Source organism: Leucoraja erinacea, chromosome 2 (genome assembly GCF_028641065.1).
Source record: "Leucoraja erinacea ecotype New England chromosome 2, Leri_hhj_1, whole genome shotgun sequence".
Lineage (NCBI taxonomy): Eukaryota > Metazoa > Chordata > Chondrichthyes > Rajiformes > Rajidae > Leucoraja > Leucoraja erinaceus.
In genome coordinates, this window is record NC_073378.1 from 17,689,989 (window position 1) to 17,705,374 (window position 15,386).

The 15,386-nt window shown below is 42.5% G+C and overlaps 1 protein-coding gene across 1 annotated transcript in view; it reads right to left on the bottom strand.

Moving 5' to 3' along the window:
- Positions 1-15,386, bottom strand: part of gpr158a (G protein-coupled receptor 158a) — a 672,698-nt gene that overhangs the window by 252,960 nt on the left and 404,352 nt on the right. The gene's annotated exons all lie outside the window — the stretch shown is intronic.

Genomic DNA, 15,386 nt, shown 5'->3' on the forward strand with positions numbered 1-15,386 from the left:
ATTGTGTTGGTAAATTGTGATGTTAAATTTGTGTTGATTGTGTGTTTTTGTCATTTTTTAATTATATGTATGACTGCAGTGAAACAAAATTTTGTTCAGACCGAAAAGTCTGAATGACAATAAACAAATCTAATCTAATCTAATCTAATCTAATCTAAGGTTATCCACTTTGGTGGCAAAAACAGGAAAGTAGACTATTACCTGAATGGTGGACGATTAGGAAAAGGGGAGACGCAACGAGACCTGGGTGTCATGGTACACCAGTCATTGAAAGTAGGCATGCAGGTGCAGCATGCAGTGAAGAAAGCGAATGGTATGTTTGCATTCATAGCAAAAGGATTTGAGTATAGGAGCAGGGAGGTTCTACTACAGCTGTACCGGGTCTTGGTGAGACCACACCTGGAGTATTGTATACAGTTTTGGTTTCCTAATCTGAGGAAGGACGTTCTTGCCATAGAGGTTGTACAGAGAAGGCTCACCAGACTGATTCCTGGGATGTCAGGACTTTCATATGAAGAAAGACTGGATAGACTTGGCTTGTACTCGTTAGAATTTACAAGGTTGACGTGGGATCTTATAGAAACTTACAAAATTCTTAAAGGTTTGGACAGGCTAGATGCAGGAAGATTGTTCCCGATGTTGGGGAAGTCCATAACAAGGAGTCATAGTTTAAGGATAAATCTTTTAGGACTGAGATGAGAAAAATATTTTTTACACAGAGAGTGATGAATCTCTGGAATTCTCTGCCACATAATGTAGTTGAGGCCAGTTCATTGGCTATATTTAAGAGGGAGTTAGATGTGGCGCTTGTGGCTAAAGCGATCAGGGGGTATGTAGAGAAGGCAGGTACAGGATACTGAGGGATGATCAGCCATGATCATATTGAATGGCGGTGCAGGCTCAAAGGGCCGATTGGCCGACTCCTGCATCTATTTTCTATGTTTCTTTGTTACCTTTTCCCTTCAGTGCCATCCAACCAACCAGCTAGCTTTTTAGTTTCATTTTCAGCTTTTTTTATTGTTATATTTTGTTGACGGGAATTTTGAAAATGGTCAGGATGATGAGTACGTTATAGATTGGTTAACCCTGGAGCTCACATACTGGGGAGCATGATGGGAAAATGGCCAAGATAGAATGTAGTTAAAATAGCTAAAGCTGAAACATTCTGCTGAGAAGCAGGCTTCCTTAGCAGTGGGGGGGAGGATAGTCCTTCGCAGTGATGTCTAGGTTCTTATCTGTTTCAATGTTGAATTACAGCTGTGCTTGGCCACTGTGTTTAGCAGGCAAATCTCCCAAAGGTTAACAAATAACCTAGTTTTTACAAGGGGACATTCTTTGGCGAGAAGAATGATGGGAAGGATAACAATGGGGATTTAAAAAATTAAGGTACCATTAGAGAGTCAGAGTGGACAGCTATCTGCTGAGCCAAAAGAGATGGAGGAGATATTGAACAATTTGATTTTCTTCGGTATTTACCAAGGAGAAGGATATTGAATTATGTGAGGTAAGGGAAACAAGTAGAGTAGCTATGGAAATTATGAGATTCAAACATCTGCTGCTACCAGGTCTGCGGGTATTCCCTGTTTGATAGGATTGAGAAGTCGGAGGCTGCTACTGCGGGTCTGCCGACGACGGGAATATCGGGAGCCCGCGGCTCCCTAAAAAGGAGAGGAGTAGACCGCTTTTCGGGGCTTCTGCAGCGGCGAATTCTCCCGTCCCGAGTTGCGGTTTGACTAATCTTCTTGAATTTTTTTGAAGAGCTCCTAGGGAAAGCGAGGGCCTACATCACTGCCCCGCCTTTGCGGTTCCTCATGGAACGGTTAAGAAGGGGACTTTGCGAGCAGGAATAGCACAACAGTGGCTGAATGGGGCTCCAACACCAATCGGGTTGGAGGCAGGGATTGTGCGACCTCGCACCACCCGGCGTGGCTTTAATGATCTGGCGGGATTGGATTAATGCGCCATCGCCAGGGGGGGGCTATGACTTTGACTCTGACATTGGGGGGGGGGGGGGGATAAATGTGAGTGCAGTGGAGAGATAAGTTTATTTGGCCTTCCATCACAGCTATGTGATGGAGGTTTATGTCAAATGTAATTATGTTGTGTCTGGGTCTATTTGTGTGTAATGTATGGCTGCAGAAACGGCATTTCGTTTGGACCTCCAGGGGTCCAAATGACAATTAAATTGACTCTTGACTCTTGACTCTTGACAAAGAAGAGGAAGTACTGACACCTTTGAAAAATATAAAAGTGGATAAGTCTCCAGGTCCTGGCAGAATATTCCCAAGGACATTGAGGGAAGTTAGTGTAGAAATAGCAGGGGCTATGACAGAAATATTTCAAATGTCATTAAAAACGGGAATAGGGCCGGAGTATTGCCGTACTGCGCATGTTGTTCCATTGTTTAAAAAGGGTTCTAAGAGTAAACATAGCAATTATAGACCTGTTAGTTTGACTTCAGTGGTGGGCAAATTAATGGAAAGGATACTTAGAGATAATATATATAAGAATCTAGATAACCCAGGTTGTGATTAGGACCAGTCCACATGGATTTGTGCCTGGAAGGTCTTGTTTGACTAATCTTCTTGAATTATTTGAAGAGGTTACTTGGGAAATTGATGAGGGTAAAGCAGTGGATGCTGTCTATATGGACTTCAGTAAGGCCTTTGACAAGGTTCCTCATGGAAGGTTGGTTAAAAAGGTTCAATTGTTGGGTATTAATGGTGGAGTAGCAAGATGGATTCGACAGTGGCTGAATGGGAGATGCCAGACAGTAATGGTGGATGGCTGTGTTCAAGAAGGAACTGCAGATGCTGGAAGATCGAAGGTACACACAAATGCTGGAGAAACTCAGCGGGTGCAGCAGCATCTATGGAGCGAAGGAAATAGGCGATGTTTCGGGCCAAAACCCTTCTTCAGACTGATGGGGGGGTGGGGCTGTTTGTCAGGTTGGAGGCCGGTGACTAGTGGGGTGCCACAGGGATCTGTGTTGGGTCCACTGTTGTTTGTCATGTACATCAATGATCTGGATGATGGTGTGGTAAATTGGATTAGTAAGTATGCAGATGATACTAAGATAGGTGGTGTTGTGGATAATTAAGTAGATTTTCAAAGTCTACAGAGAGATTTAGGCCATTTGAAATAGTGGGCTGAAAGATGGCAGATGGAGTTTAATGCTGATAAGTGTGAGGTGCTACATCTTGGCAGTTCAAATCAAAATAGGACGTACATGGTAAATGGTAGTGAATTGAGGAATGCAGTTGAACAGAGGGATCTAGGAATAACTGTGCACAGTTCCCTGAAGGTGGAATCTCATGTAGATAGGGTGGTAAGAAAGCTTTTGGTGTGCTGGCCTTTATAAATCAGAGCATTGAGTATAGAAGTTGGGATGTAATGTTAAAATTGTAGAAGGCATTGGTGAGGCCAATTCTGGAGTATGGTGTACAATTTTGGTCGCCTAATCATAGGAAGGATGTCAACAAAATAGAGAGTACAGAGGAGATTTACTAGAATGTTGCCTGGGTATCAGCAACTAAGTTACAGTGAAAGTTTGAACAAGTTAGGTCTTTATTCTTTGGAGCGCAGAAGGTTAAGGGGGGCTTGATAGAGGTCTTTAAAATGATGAGAGGGATAGACAGAGTTGCCGTGGATAAGCTTTTCCCATTGAGAGTAGGGAAGATTCAAACAAGAGGACATGACTTCAGAATTAAGGGACAGAAGTTTAGTGGTAACATGAGGGGGAACTTCTTTACTCAGAGAGTGGTTGCTGTGTGGAATGAGTTTCCAGTGGAAGTGGTGGAGGCAGGTTCGAATTTATCATTTAAAAATAAATTGGATAGGTATATGGACGGGAAAGGAATGGAGGGTTATGGTCTGAGTGCAGGTAGATGGGACTAGGGGAGACTAAGTGTTCGGCACGGACTAGAAGGGCCGAGTTGGCCTGTTACCGTGCTGTAATTGGTATATGGTTATATGGTTATATGGTTATATGTTCGATAGACTTACCACTGATCTATGAGCTGTTTTATTTTGTGTCTGTGCCTATCTGAGCAAAGTCAGATATAGGGTACGGGTGAAGTGCAACATCCCTCCTACATAGTTACTCCCTCCTCGGGGCCAATAATGTTCTGGCTGCAGATGAATCAACTGAGCTCATGCAACATACAAGGTCAATGGCTTGTAATTATATGGTGCTTTTAACAATAAAGTGCCTCAAGGCATTTCGCTGAAATGTTACCAAACAAATGTTGACATGACTGCATTAGAAGAAAAGGTAGGTTTGGAAAGAACGACACAAAGGAGGAAAGAAAGTGATGCAGACAGAGAATGAAAGGCATGGAGGGCGTGGAATTTTAAAAAGTATATCCGGAAGAACTTTTTTTAAAAATCAGGCACAATGATAATTTGAATGGAGAAGTGGCAGAACAGGATTTAATCTTGAGATTAGTTCGAGATTAGTTTTTCATCACGTGTACCGACGGAGGTGCAGTGAAAAGTTTTTGATGTATGCTAACCAGTCAGCGGAAAGACAATACATGATTACCATCGAGCCATTCACTGTATACAGTTACATGAAAAAGGGAATAATGTGAATATCATTGAGTGCAAGATAAGGCCAGCAAAGTCATAGAAACAGAGAAAATAGGTGCCATTCAGCCCTTGAAGCCAGCACCGCCATTCAATATGACCATGGCTGATCATCCAAAATCAGTACCCCATTCCAGCTTTTTCCCCATGTAGGCTGTGGGCCGAGGTGCTATTTAGTTTGACTTTGTGACCCAAATCACGTATCTACCTGTATATATAAGATATTGGTTGACAGGATTGTGAAGACCGCCAGCAGGATTATTGCTGCTCCACTCCCCTTCCTGCTGGACATATACAGGAAGAGATGTATCAGCAGAGCCATCTCCATCATCAAAGACCCCTACCACCCATCGCACCACATATTCTCCATCCTGCCATCTGGGAAGAGGTACAGGAGCATTAGCTGCAAAACCAGCAGGATGCTCCTCAGCTTCTTCCCGCAGGCTATAAGTCTGATAAATGGACTTAGCCCCCCTGCCAAAGTATCGCGCACCAACAACCAACCTGGACACACTGCAGCAGCTGTCGATCGGAACGCCTGTTGATGTTTAGTAGAGAGTAGAGTGTTTAAATTTAAATTTGTTCATGATATATGTATTTTTATTTCTATTTATTTGTTGTTATTTGTACTGCACACTGAATGGACACTGGTTGAGCAACGTTTTTTTTGTTTCCTCTGGGTATGTGAGTACTCAGGAAATGACAATAAAGATATACTGATACTGATATTGTGTAAACATTTCATAGAAATCATACCTGAAACTCGTCAAGAACAAAACCTTCACATATTTTTAAAATATGAGAAAAACCTCCAATTTACCTAGTAGTAATTGTCCAATCAATGCACGTTTGACATTGCGGCGGACTCCAATTGACCAATCACGCGCTTTGTTTCATGGTAGTCCAAAACAAAGGGTCACAGTTTAAGGATAAAGGGGAAAAATTTTACGACTGAGATGAGAAAAACATTTTTTACACAGAGAGTGTTGAATCTCTGGAATTCTCTGCACACAGAATGTAGTTGAGGCCAGTTCATTGGCTATAGTTAATGGAGTTAGACGTGGCCCTTGTGGCTAAAGAGATAAGGGGGTATGGAGAGAAAGCAGGTACAGGATACTGAGTTGGATGATCAGCCATGACCATATTGAATGGCGGTGCAGGCTCGAAGGGCCGAATGGCCTACTCCTGCACCTATTTTCTATGTTTCTATGTTTCTATGTAGCTAGGCAGCGAGCACTCTGGGATCATGGCTGCCTCCTAATTACATCAAAACAATAGCAAGGTTTGGAAAGGATAAAGGTAATGCTAATTTTGCTGATAATTTTGTTTTACATTTGATTTATCGTTGCAAAGTTATGATGTGAACTGTTAAATAAAAATGATAAATAAAAATATAGAGCTAGGGTTGGGATTAGGATTAGGGTTGGAGTCAGTCAGTCAGTCGGGCTGTCGACCCGCTGGTGGATGCTGCAAGGGGTCGGTCGGGCTGTCGGCCGGCCGGTGTTGCAGCAAGCGAGCGGGTGGACTGACGGAGCCGGTGCTATGGGGGTGCTGAAGGTGGCACGGGTGGCGTGCAGGCCCCATAGAGCAATATGAGCATTGAGCACTAGATGGCGATTACTTTTTTGGTTTAATTTTCTCATTAGCTTAATTAATTAGTGTGCAACTTTTGTCACTGACGAGTTATGAATTTGCTTTCTATTATATTTAATCTAAATCTGTGGCAAAATTTCAAGTAGATACCAGACATGGGTCACAAAAGTTAAATTCAAGACATATTTTTGATGCTCGGCCCACAGCCTAATATCCCTTGATTCCTTTAGCCCTAAGAGCTAAATCTAATTCAATTTTAAGTCTGATCAAAGAAAGTTTCAGGGTCTCCAAAAAGGTAGATAGTTCAGAAGGGCTCTCTAGTTGTGGTAAGATGGTTCAGTTGCCTGATAACAGCTGTGAAGAAACTGTCCCTGAGTCAGGAAGTGTGTGTTTTCACATTTCTACACCTTTTGCCCAATGGGAGGGGGGAGAAAAGGTAGTGGCCAGGGTGTGACTCATCCTCGATTATGCTGGTGGCCTTAGCGAGGCAGCGTGAGGTTTAACTGGAGTCAACTGGAGGTTGGTTTGTGTGATAATCTGGACTGCGTCCACAATTCTCTGCAATTCCTTGCAGATGGCACTGTTCCCATACAATGCTGTGATGCGTTCCGATAAAATGTTTTCTACGGCAATTCTTGATGCCGTACGCAGCATCGTGACGCTGCGCACGCCCGTTGGACTTCGCTCGAACTTCACGTCACTCACTCGACCTCCGCGCGGCCCCCGCTTTCCGGTTTGGTTGCGCTTGCCGCATGCAGGTTGCATGCTCGTGGGACAGGCCCTTAATGGTTATAAATGTATTGGATACCATCCAAACCCAACCCCCCCTCCCTTATTGTGAGGGTTTACAGTACCTTTAGTAAAAATGGGTAGCAGGAATAAGCCAGGTAATTATAAGACCGAGTCTAACATCAGTGGTAGAGAGAAAGAGAAATTGAAAGGGGAATCTGACAGGCATGACACTTGGAAGCACAGAGATTAATTAAAAAAAGTTGTTGTGTCGTGGCTTTGATAGTGCTGATGCAAGATTTTTTGTTTGGAGGAACCCTTACTGTTTGTGGTATATACAGTGGCTTGCAAAAGTTTTCATACCCCTTGAACTTTTCACATTTTGTCCCGTTACAACCACAAACGTAAATGTATTTTATTGGGATTTCATGTGATAGACCAACACAAAGTGGTGCATAATTGTGAAGTGGAAGGAAAATGGTACATGGTTTTCAAATTTTTTTACAAATAAAAAACTGAAAAGTGTGGCGTGCAAAAATATTCAGCCCCCTTGAAATTTAGGATATGAATATAGGAAGCATGATTAGTTAATCAGCAGATTATGCAAAAATTGCTAATATTATTGGCAGTGAGAATAGTCTTTGTTTACAGGAAGAAACTGATTAGTTAGTAAAATGGACAGTGGAATGGTAGATGGAATCCTGTTAAGTATGAGGCGATGCATGGCAGTATGGACAAATAAAGCTAAGTCAGAACCAATGAATGATAGGGCCAAGGAGGATCTCAAGTGTACAAGGATCTCAAGTGTACAAACAGAGGGATCTCAAGTGTACAAGGATTGTCGAAGGTGTCAGCAGAGGTGGATAAGGTGGTGAAGAGAGCATGCAAGATAATTACTTTCTTTAGCCAGGGTTTGGAATATGAGAGTAGATAGGTAATGGAGTAAGGGCTTTAAAAGTCACCAGTCATGCCACAGCTGGAGTACTCGATACATTTCTGGTCACCATAATAAAGAAAGGATGTGATTGCTTTGGAAAGGGAGCAGAAGAGATTTAGCAGGAATATTATCTAGAAAGGAGCATTCCTGGAGAGGAGAGAAAGGATTAGAACATAGAACATAGAAAAATAGGTGCAGGAGTGGGCCATTCGGCCCTTGGAGCCATCACCGCCATTCAATATGATCATGGCTGATCATCTAAAATCAGTACCACGTTCCTACTTTTTCCCCATATCCCTTGATTCCTTTAGACCTAAGAGCTAAATCTAACACTCTCTTGAAAACATCCAGTGGATTGGCCTCCATTGCCTTCTGTTTGTTTTCTTTTAGGGCAAAGGATACTGAATGGTAACCTGACAGAGATATGCTAGGCTATTGAAAGGATGGGAAATAGATAGGATAGAGAGTAAGAAGCATCTAGAAGTATCTAAAACTACAGGGTGGAGCTTAAGGCGCAGCTTGTTTAGAGGGGATCTGAGGAAGAATACTTTTACCCAGAGAATGGTTGGAATCTAAAAGGCACTGACTGATGCAGGTATTCTCAGAACATTGAAGACGCACCTAGATGAATACTTTGTTGCTAAGACATTAAAAGTTACAGATCATTTGCTATTAAATGGGATTAATATAAATATGTGCTTAATAGTTGACATGGGCTCTATGACACTGTGACTCACTGTTTAGAAAGGAATCTCCAGAGCTAGGCCACTGTTGGGGGTGAAATGATTGAAATTAGGGGTGATAAAGAGACTAGAATAGGAAGAGCAGAGATACATAGATACACAGAAAATAGGTGCAGGAGTAGACCATTCGGCCCTTCGAGCCTGCACCACCATTCAATATGATCATGGCTGATCATCCAACTCAGTATCCCGTACCTGCCTTCTCTCCATACCCCCTGATCCCTTTAGCCACAAGGGCCACATCTAACTCCCTCTTAAATATAGCCAATGAACTGGCCTCAACTACCTTCTGGCTATAACGCTTATTTAATTGTGTCTTCATATGGCATGTTGCCAGGGTAGGCTTTCAATCCACAAAGGAGACTTTTAATAAAAGTTTAAAAAGAAGAAAACACATTATGCTCAGCCTTAGAACAGAAAGCAAGGATTCTATTAGAAATTAGGTATGTAAGAGCATGGTGATTAAATGGATTCAAAGCCAAATTGCAAAATAACCATCACAGCATACCAATCCCATAACAAAGGGGAGAAGAGACAAACATGTCGCCTGTTCTGCCTCTGATAATCAAACTGGCAGCATGACATGCAGGACACTGGGCTTCCATCAAGGTGACTAGCAGGGCATCAGATGCGACCTGCTGAGGGATTGCTCGCTGACTTTAGGCTGAATTATAAGATTTATCGCAAATAAATTATGGAGTTTAAAATAGATTAGTGACCTTTAAATCTATTCTTTGAGATACTGCAAGTAATTTGACAAGCAAGGAGAATGTTATCATTTCCTTTGAGTGCAATTGAGTACAAAATAGGTGGTTTCTGCTTCTGGTATATTGGGCATTGGTGAGGACAAGTGTTAAATACTGTACAGTATTAATCCGTTCATTTAGGGAAATAAGTAAAGGTATTGAAAACACCGCAAAACTGGTTTACCAGAGTAATATCTGTCATGGTTTCTCTTGTGAGACAATGTTATATAGGCTAGACTTGTATCCGCTGGAGTTTAAAAGAATGTGAGGTAACATAACATGATTGCAACATTCAAGGTCTTGAGAGATCTTAACAGGGTGGCTGTGGAGAGGATGTTTCCTTTGATAGCAGATTCGAGAACTAGGAATCCTTGTTTAAAAGTAAAGAGTCACCACTAAAGAGAAAGGTGAGGTCATTCTTTTCTCTCTCAAAAGGTATGTCTGGTCTTCTCTTCATCAAAGGACAGAGGAGGCTTAGTCCTAGAACATTTTAAGACCAGAATTAGAGACATTCCTAATAAATAAAGGGATAATTTGTGTGTGTGTGTGTGTGTGAATTTCACCGTACCTTCACGTACATTGTGACAATAAAGCATCTATCTATAATAAATCACTGATTTATTGTGGAGGACTGTGAAATTGCGAATATGATTAGATCAGACATGCTCTTATTGAATGGTGGAGCAGGTTTGTGGAGCTGAGTACTTCATCTCTATGGATAGCCCTGATGAACATGTTTACCTTATCTATCTGGTAGACCAGGGAGTACAGAAAAGGTTCACCAGACTGATTCCTGGGATGTCAGGACTTTCATATGACGAAAGACTGGATAGACTCGGCTTGTACTCACTAGAATTTAGAAGATTGAGGGGGGATCTTATAGAAACTTACAAAATTCTTAAGGGGTTGGACAGGCTAGATGCAGGAAGATTGTTCCCGATGTTGGGGAAGTCCAGAACAAGGGGTTACAATTTAAGGATAAGGGGGAAGTCTTTTAGGACCGAGATGAGAAAAACATTTTTCACACAGAGAGTGGTGAATCGCTGGAATTCTCTGCCACAGAAGGTAGTTGAGACGACAGATAGCACAATGGGCTAAGAGTTCGGCTGGCGACCGGAGGGTAGCCGGTTCAAATCCCGCTTGGAGTGCATACTGTCGTTGTGTCCTTGGGCAAGACACTTCACCCACCTTTGCCTGTAATGGAATGTTACGGCGGCAGGCGCGGGCACACCGCGACGCCCTGTGTCTCCCTTTCAAGGGAGATGCTAAAAATGCATTTCGTTGTCTCTGTACTGTACACTGACAATGACAATAAATTGAATCATTTCATTTCATTTTTTTTTTTTTAGTTGAGGCCAGTTCATTGGCTATATTTTAGAGGGAGTTAGTTGTGGCCCTTGTGGCTAAAGAGATCAGAGGGTATGGAGAGAAGGCAGGCACAGGATACTGAGTTGAATGATCAGCCATGATCATATTGAATGGCGGTGCAGGCTCGAAGGGCCGAATGGCCTACTCCTGCACCTATTTTCTATGTTTCTATGGTTCTATGAACATTATTGGCAACACAGTGGGATGGATAATACCAGTGCACTATTGCAAGACCAAGCATGGTCCATACCTGAGAGCTCATGAGGAAGATTTGCTTTGGTCTGCGTATGGTTGCCAAAGTCAGTGTACAAATGTATGACATCTTAGCAGGCTTAATAGCTCCTCTCAGTACACAAATTCATGGCAGGAGAACATTTCTAATTACGAAACTTTGCAAACTAACAAGCTACCCATTTTTCTTCTGTGTCTCTCTGCCGTGCCCTCTTACCACAGTGCTGCCTCTGTGGGCCTTTAATTGGGCAGCCATAACAGTTTTATGTACGCTGCCAGCATTAGGTTGCACACAGCTGCAGTCTCAGATAAAATAGCTGCACCCTGGACATTTTAATGCAACTCATAATAAAACCGCATGCAATACTCTCCATGTCCAAGAATCCTCTCAGAAGCATGATAATTTAATCTAAGTAGTCGTATCCTGAAACTTCAGCAGATTGCCACTTCTTATTGTCCTATGGCTTGATAGTAATGGCAGAATGAAGGATTCAATTCAATGATTCAATGATACTTTATTGTCACGTATCTAGGTACCAAAAAGATGCAAAATGCTGGAGTAACTCAGCGGAACAGATAGTATCTCGGGGAAGAAGGAACAGGTGATGTTTTGGGTCGAAACATACCTAGGTACATGTCTATCCTGACTAAAATACCCCATCTAATCTAGTCCCATTTGCTCATATTTGGCTCATATCCTTCTAAACCATTTCTATCCACGTTCCTGTCCAAGTGTCCTTTAAATGCTGCTATATTACTTGCCTCAACTATCTCTTCTGATAGATAGACACAAAATGTTGGAGTAACTCAGTTGGACAGGCAGCATCTCTGGAGAGATGGATTGGGTGATGATTCGGGTCGAGACCCTTCTTCAGACCTACTGGGTCTGATTAAAGGTCTCAACCCGAAACGTCATCCATCCATTTCTTCGCAAAGATGCTACCTGTCCCGCTGAGTTACGCCAGCATTTTGCGTTCATTTTCTGTATAAACCAGCATCTGCAGTTCTGTCCTCTACATACCTCTTCTGGTTGTTCATTCCATCTACCCACCTAAGTGAAAAAGTTACTCCTCATGTTCCTTATAAATGGTGGATATCAGTGGTTAATGGCGCATCGAAGTGTTGAATAGTTATTTGTGGCTGAAAATCAGGGGATCCAGAAGCTGTACATTGACACTCAGGCATGCTGAGCAGCAAAGGGGAGGCAGAGAGTGGGAGAGTCCGGTGTAACAGATGCTTTGACTTTCCGGGTGAACCTTCATCTAGAAGTTTAATCCTTAAATGGGTCCTGTCTCCATGAGCAATAATTTAATTAAAATAGAACCACGATCAATTCTTTGCATTAAGATCTAAATTTATTGTCTGGAGGAGTTAGATATCACCCGGGAGCAGGAATGAACATAAAACTAAGATGCTTTCACTCCCACACTACCCAGTTTCTGCAAAACACGAAGTATTATAAAGGGAACTGAAACTCCTCTTTCTTTCTGGCTTATCTTGCTTATTCAGTCATTCCTGCGTAGAAAAGTCCACAATTCAGTGAAGCACACTGTAATATAACTCCACTTGTTCAGGATGTATTGGTATAAGCATTGCAAACTATATCCTTCATCTGTTCTTAACGCACTCAAAATAAGGACTCTCTTTAGAGACCATTGCCTCACAATATTCTGCACACTGCACTTTTACTCTGCCTAATATTTGACTGTCAAAGACTTTTTAGTGCTGCCAAAAAAGATTCTGTACTCAAATTCAAGATTAGAGTTTGAACCTACCATCTTCAGATGATCTCAGCGAGGCCAGAGTGACATCTGGCTACTAACAGAACTAAATCTTCACTGCAGGGAAGATTTACGAGGATGAGTGCAGAGATATAGAAACATAGAAACATAGAAATTAGGTGCAGGAGTAGGCCATTAGGCCCTTCGAGCCTGCACCGCCATTCAATATGATCATGGCTGATGATCCAACTCAGTATCCCGTACCTGCCTTCTCTCCATACCCCCTGATCCCCTTAGCCACAAGGCCCACATCTAACTCCCTCTTAAATATAGCCAATGAACTAGCCTCAACTACCCTCTGTGGCAGAGAGTTCCAGAGATTCACCACTCTCTGTGTGAAAAAAGTTCTTCTCATCTCAGTTTTAAAGGATTTCCCCCTTATCCTTAAGCTGTGACCCCTTGTCCTGGACTTCCCCAACATCGGGAACAATCTTCCTGCATCTAGCCTGTCCAACCCCTTAAGAATTTTGTAAGTTTCTATAAGATCCCCTCTCAATCTCCTAAATTCTAGAGGGTATAAACCAAGTCTATCCAGTCTTTCTTCATAAGACAGTCCTGACATCCCCGGAATCAGTCTGGTGAACCTTCTCTGCACTCCCTCTATGGCAAGAATGTCCTTCCTCAGATTTGGAGACCAAAACTGTACACAATACTCCAGGTGTGGTCTCACCAAGACCCTGTACAACTGCAGTAGAACCTCCCTGCACCCATACTCAAATCCTTTTGCAATGAAAGCTAACATACCATTCGCTTTCTTTGCTGCCTGCTGCACCTGCATGCCTACCTTCAATGACTGGTGTACCATGACACCCAGGTCTCGCTGCATCTCCCCCTTTCCCAATCGGCCACCATTTAGATAATAGTCTGCTTTCCCGTTTTTGCGTTTTCCCATTATGAGGATGTTGCCAGGATTTGAGGGTCTGAGCTACAGGCAGAGGTTGGGCAGGCTAGGACTATTCCCTGGAGTGCAGGAGGCTAATGGGTGATCTTATAGAAGTATATAAGATGGTGAAGGGAATAGACAGGGTCTTTTCCCAGAGTCTTTTACCCACAGTAGGGGAATCAAGAACCAGAGATTAGGTCCAAGGGATAAGTGTGGAGGGATATGGTCCAAATGCGGCCAGGTTGACCGATAGTAGATGGGGCAACCTTGTTGACATGTGCGTTGGATTGAAAGGCCGATTTTAATGTTGTGTGACTGACTTCAGAAAACTTCATTGGCCTTTCTGATCAACAGATTTTCTAGGTTCTGGTTCTTTTTATGTGCAATTGTATAGGTTAATAATATGACCCAACAAGAATAAGAGAACAATGACTAGATTTTGTTTAATCTGTTAAATATGGCCCTTGCTTTATCCTGCAAAAAAAAAATGTGATTGGCCTTCATGTGGAATCATTCAAGTGGACTCATTCTGGAAGGAATCACTGATGTAATTTCTAGTTTCATGCCCAGCTGAAACACAACAATGAAATTCTTATTTGCAGCAACACAACAGCAAATAAAGAAAACTTTATTCAATTAAAAAAACCAATATAGTGCAAAACAAAACAAACCACAAACAACGAGTGCAACCAAAGTAGTTCATACTTTAGTTAGAGTTTGTAGTGTTCGATGGCCTCATGGTTATTGGGAAAAGCTGTTTTGACCACGAAGCTACAGTTTTCAGACTCCTATAATTTATTTCTGTAGATGGTTTATGCATGCAACCTATAATGTAGCTACCTCATCACCATTAACACGCCCTCTCATATCAGTATAACTATGATCTCCTCCCCTTCCTTCCTCCCATTTTGTCCTGGTACGCCTGAAGGCTGGATGCAGCCAGTGCTGGGACGTGTGTGCCATGTGCTATAATAAAGACTCTAGTAAAGGTTACAGTGTGTCAGACTGAGTCCCTTTACAATTTCCAAAGGCAGGAGTGAAATGGGAGCAAGGCCAGGGTGGTGTGGGTCTCTGATGATGCGGGCTGCCTTTTTAAGACAGCACTTCCTATAGATCCCTTCAATGGTGGGGAGGCCAGTACTTGTGATGGACTGGGCAATGTTCAGCACTTTTTGCTGTCTTCTTCATTCCTGCGCGTTCGTGTTGCTAAACTAGGCCGTAATTCAACCAGACAATATGCTCTCTACCGTGCACCTGTAGAAATTCAAAGAGAGTATTCATTGACCAACCAAATCTCCTCAATCTTCTAAGGAAGTCGAAGCTTTCTTTGTAATTGCTTCAATGTGCTGGGTCCGGGACAGATCTTCTGTTCTTTGACGATCCCCCACCGCCCCATCAATGGCGACAGGTTTGTGGATCTTTGGTTTTCCCCTTCTCAAGTCAACAATCAGTTCCCTGGTTTTACTGATGTTGAGACCAAGGTTGTTATTCAATTAAACGATCGATTGCCCTCCTCTGCTCTGACTTATCATTATCCATAATTCACCCAACAACATCGGCAAATTTAAAGATAGAGGTGGAACTGTGTCCCGCTACAGGGTTATGTGTATAGAGGAAGCTGAGCAAACAAACCACTCGATGGTATTGCATGGTGAAGCAGACCCTTTGTAATTGGTTGTTTCTAAATATATTCCTGACAGTGATAATTGGATGAAATTGTCTCCATTGAATGTTTCATCTGATAGTTCTCAAACGTATCTTTGCAAGTGGATCTGCAAGCACTACGTA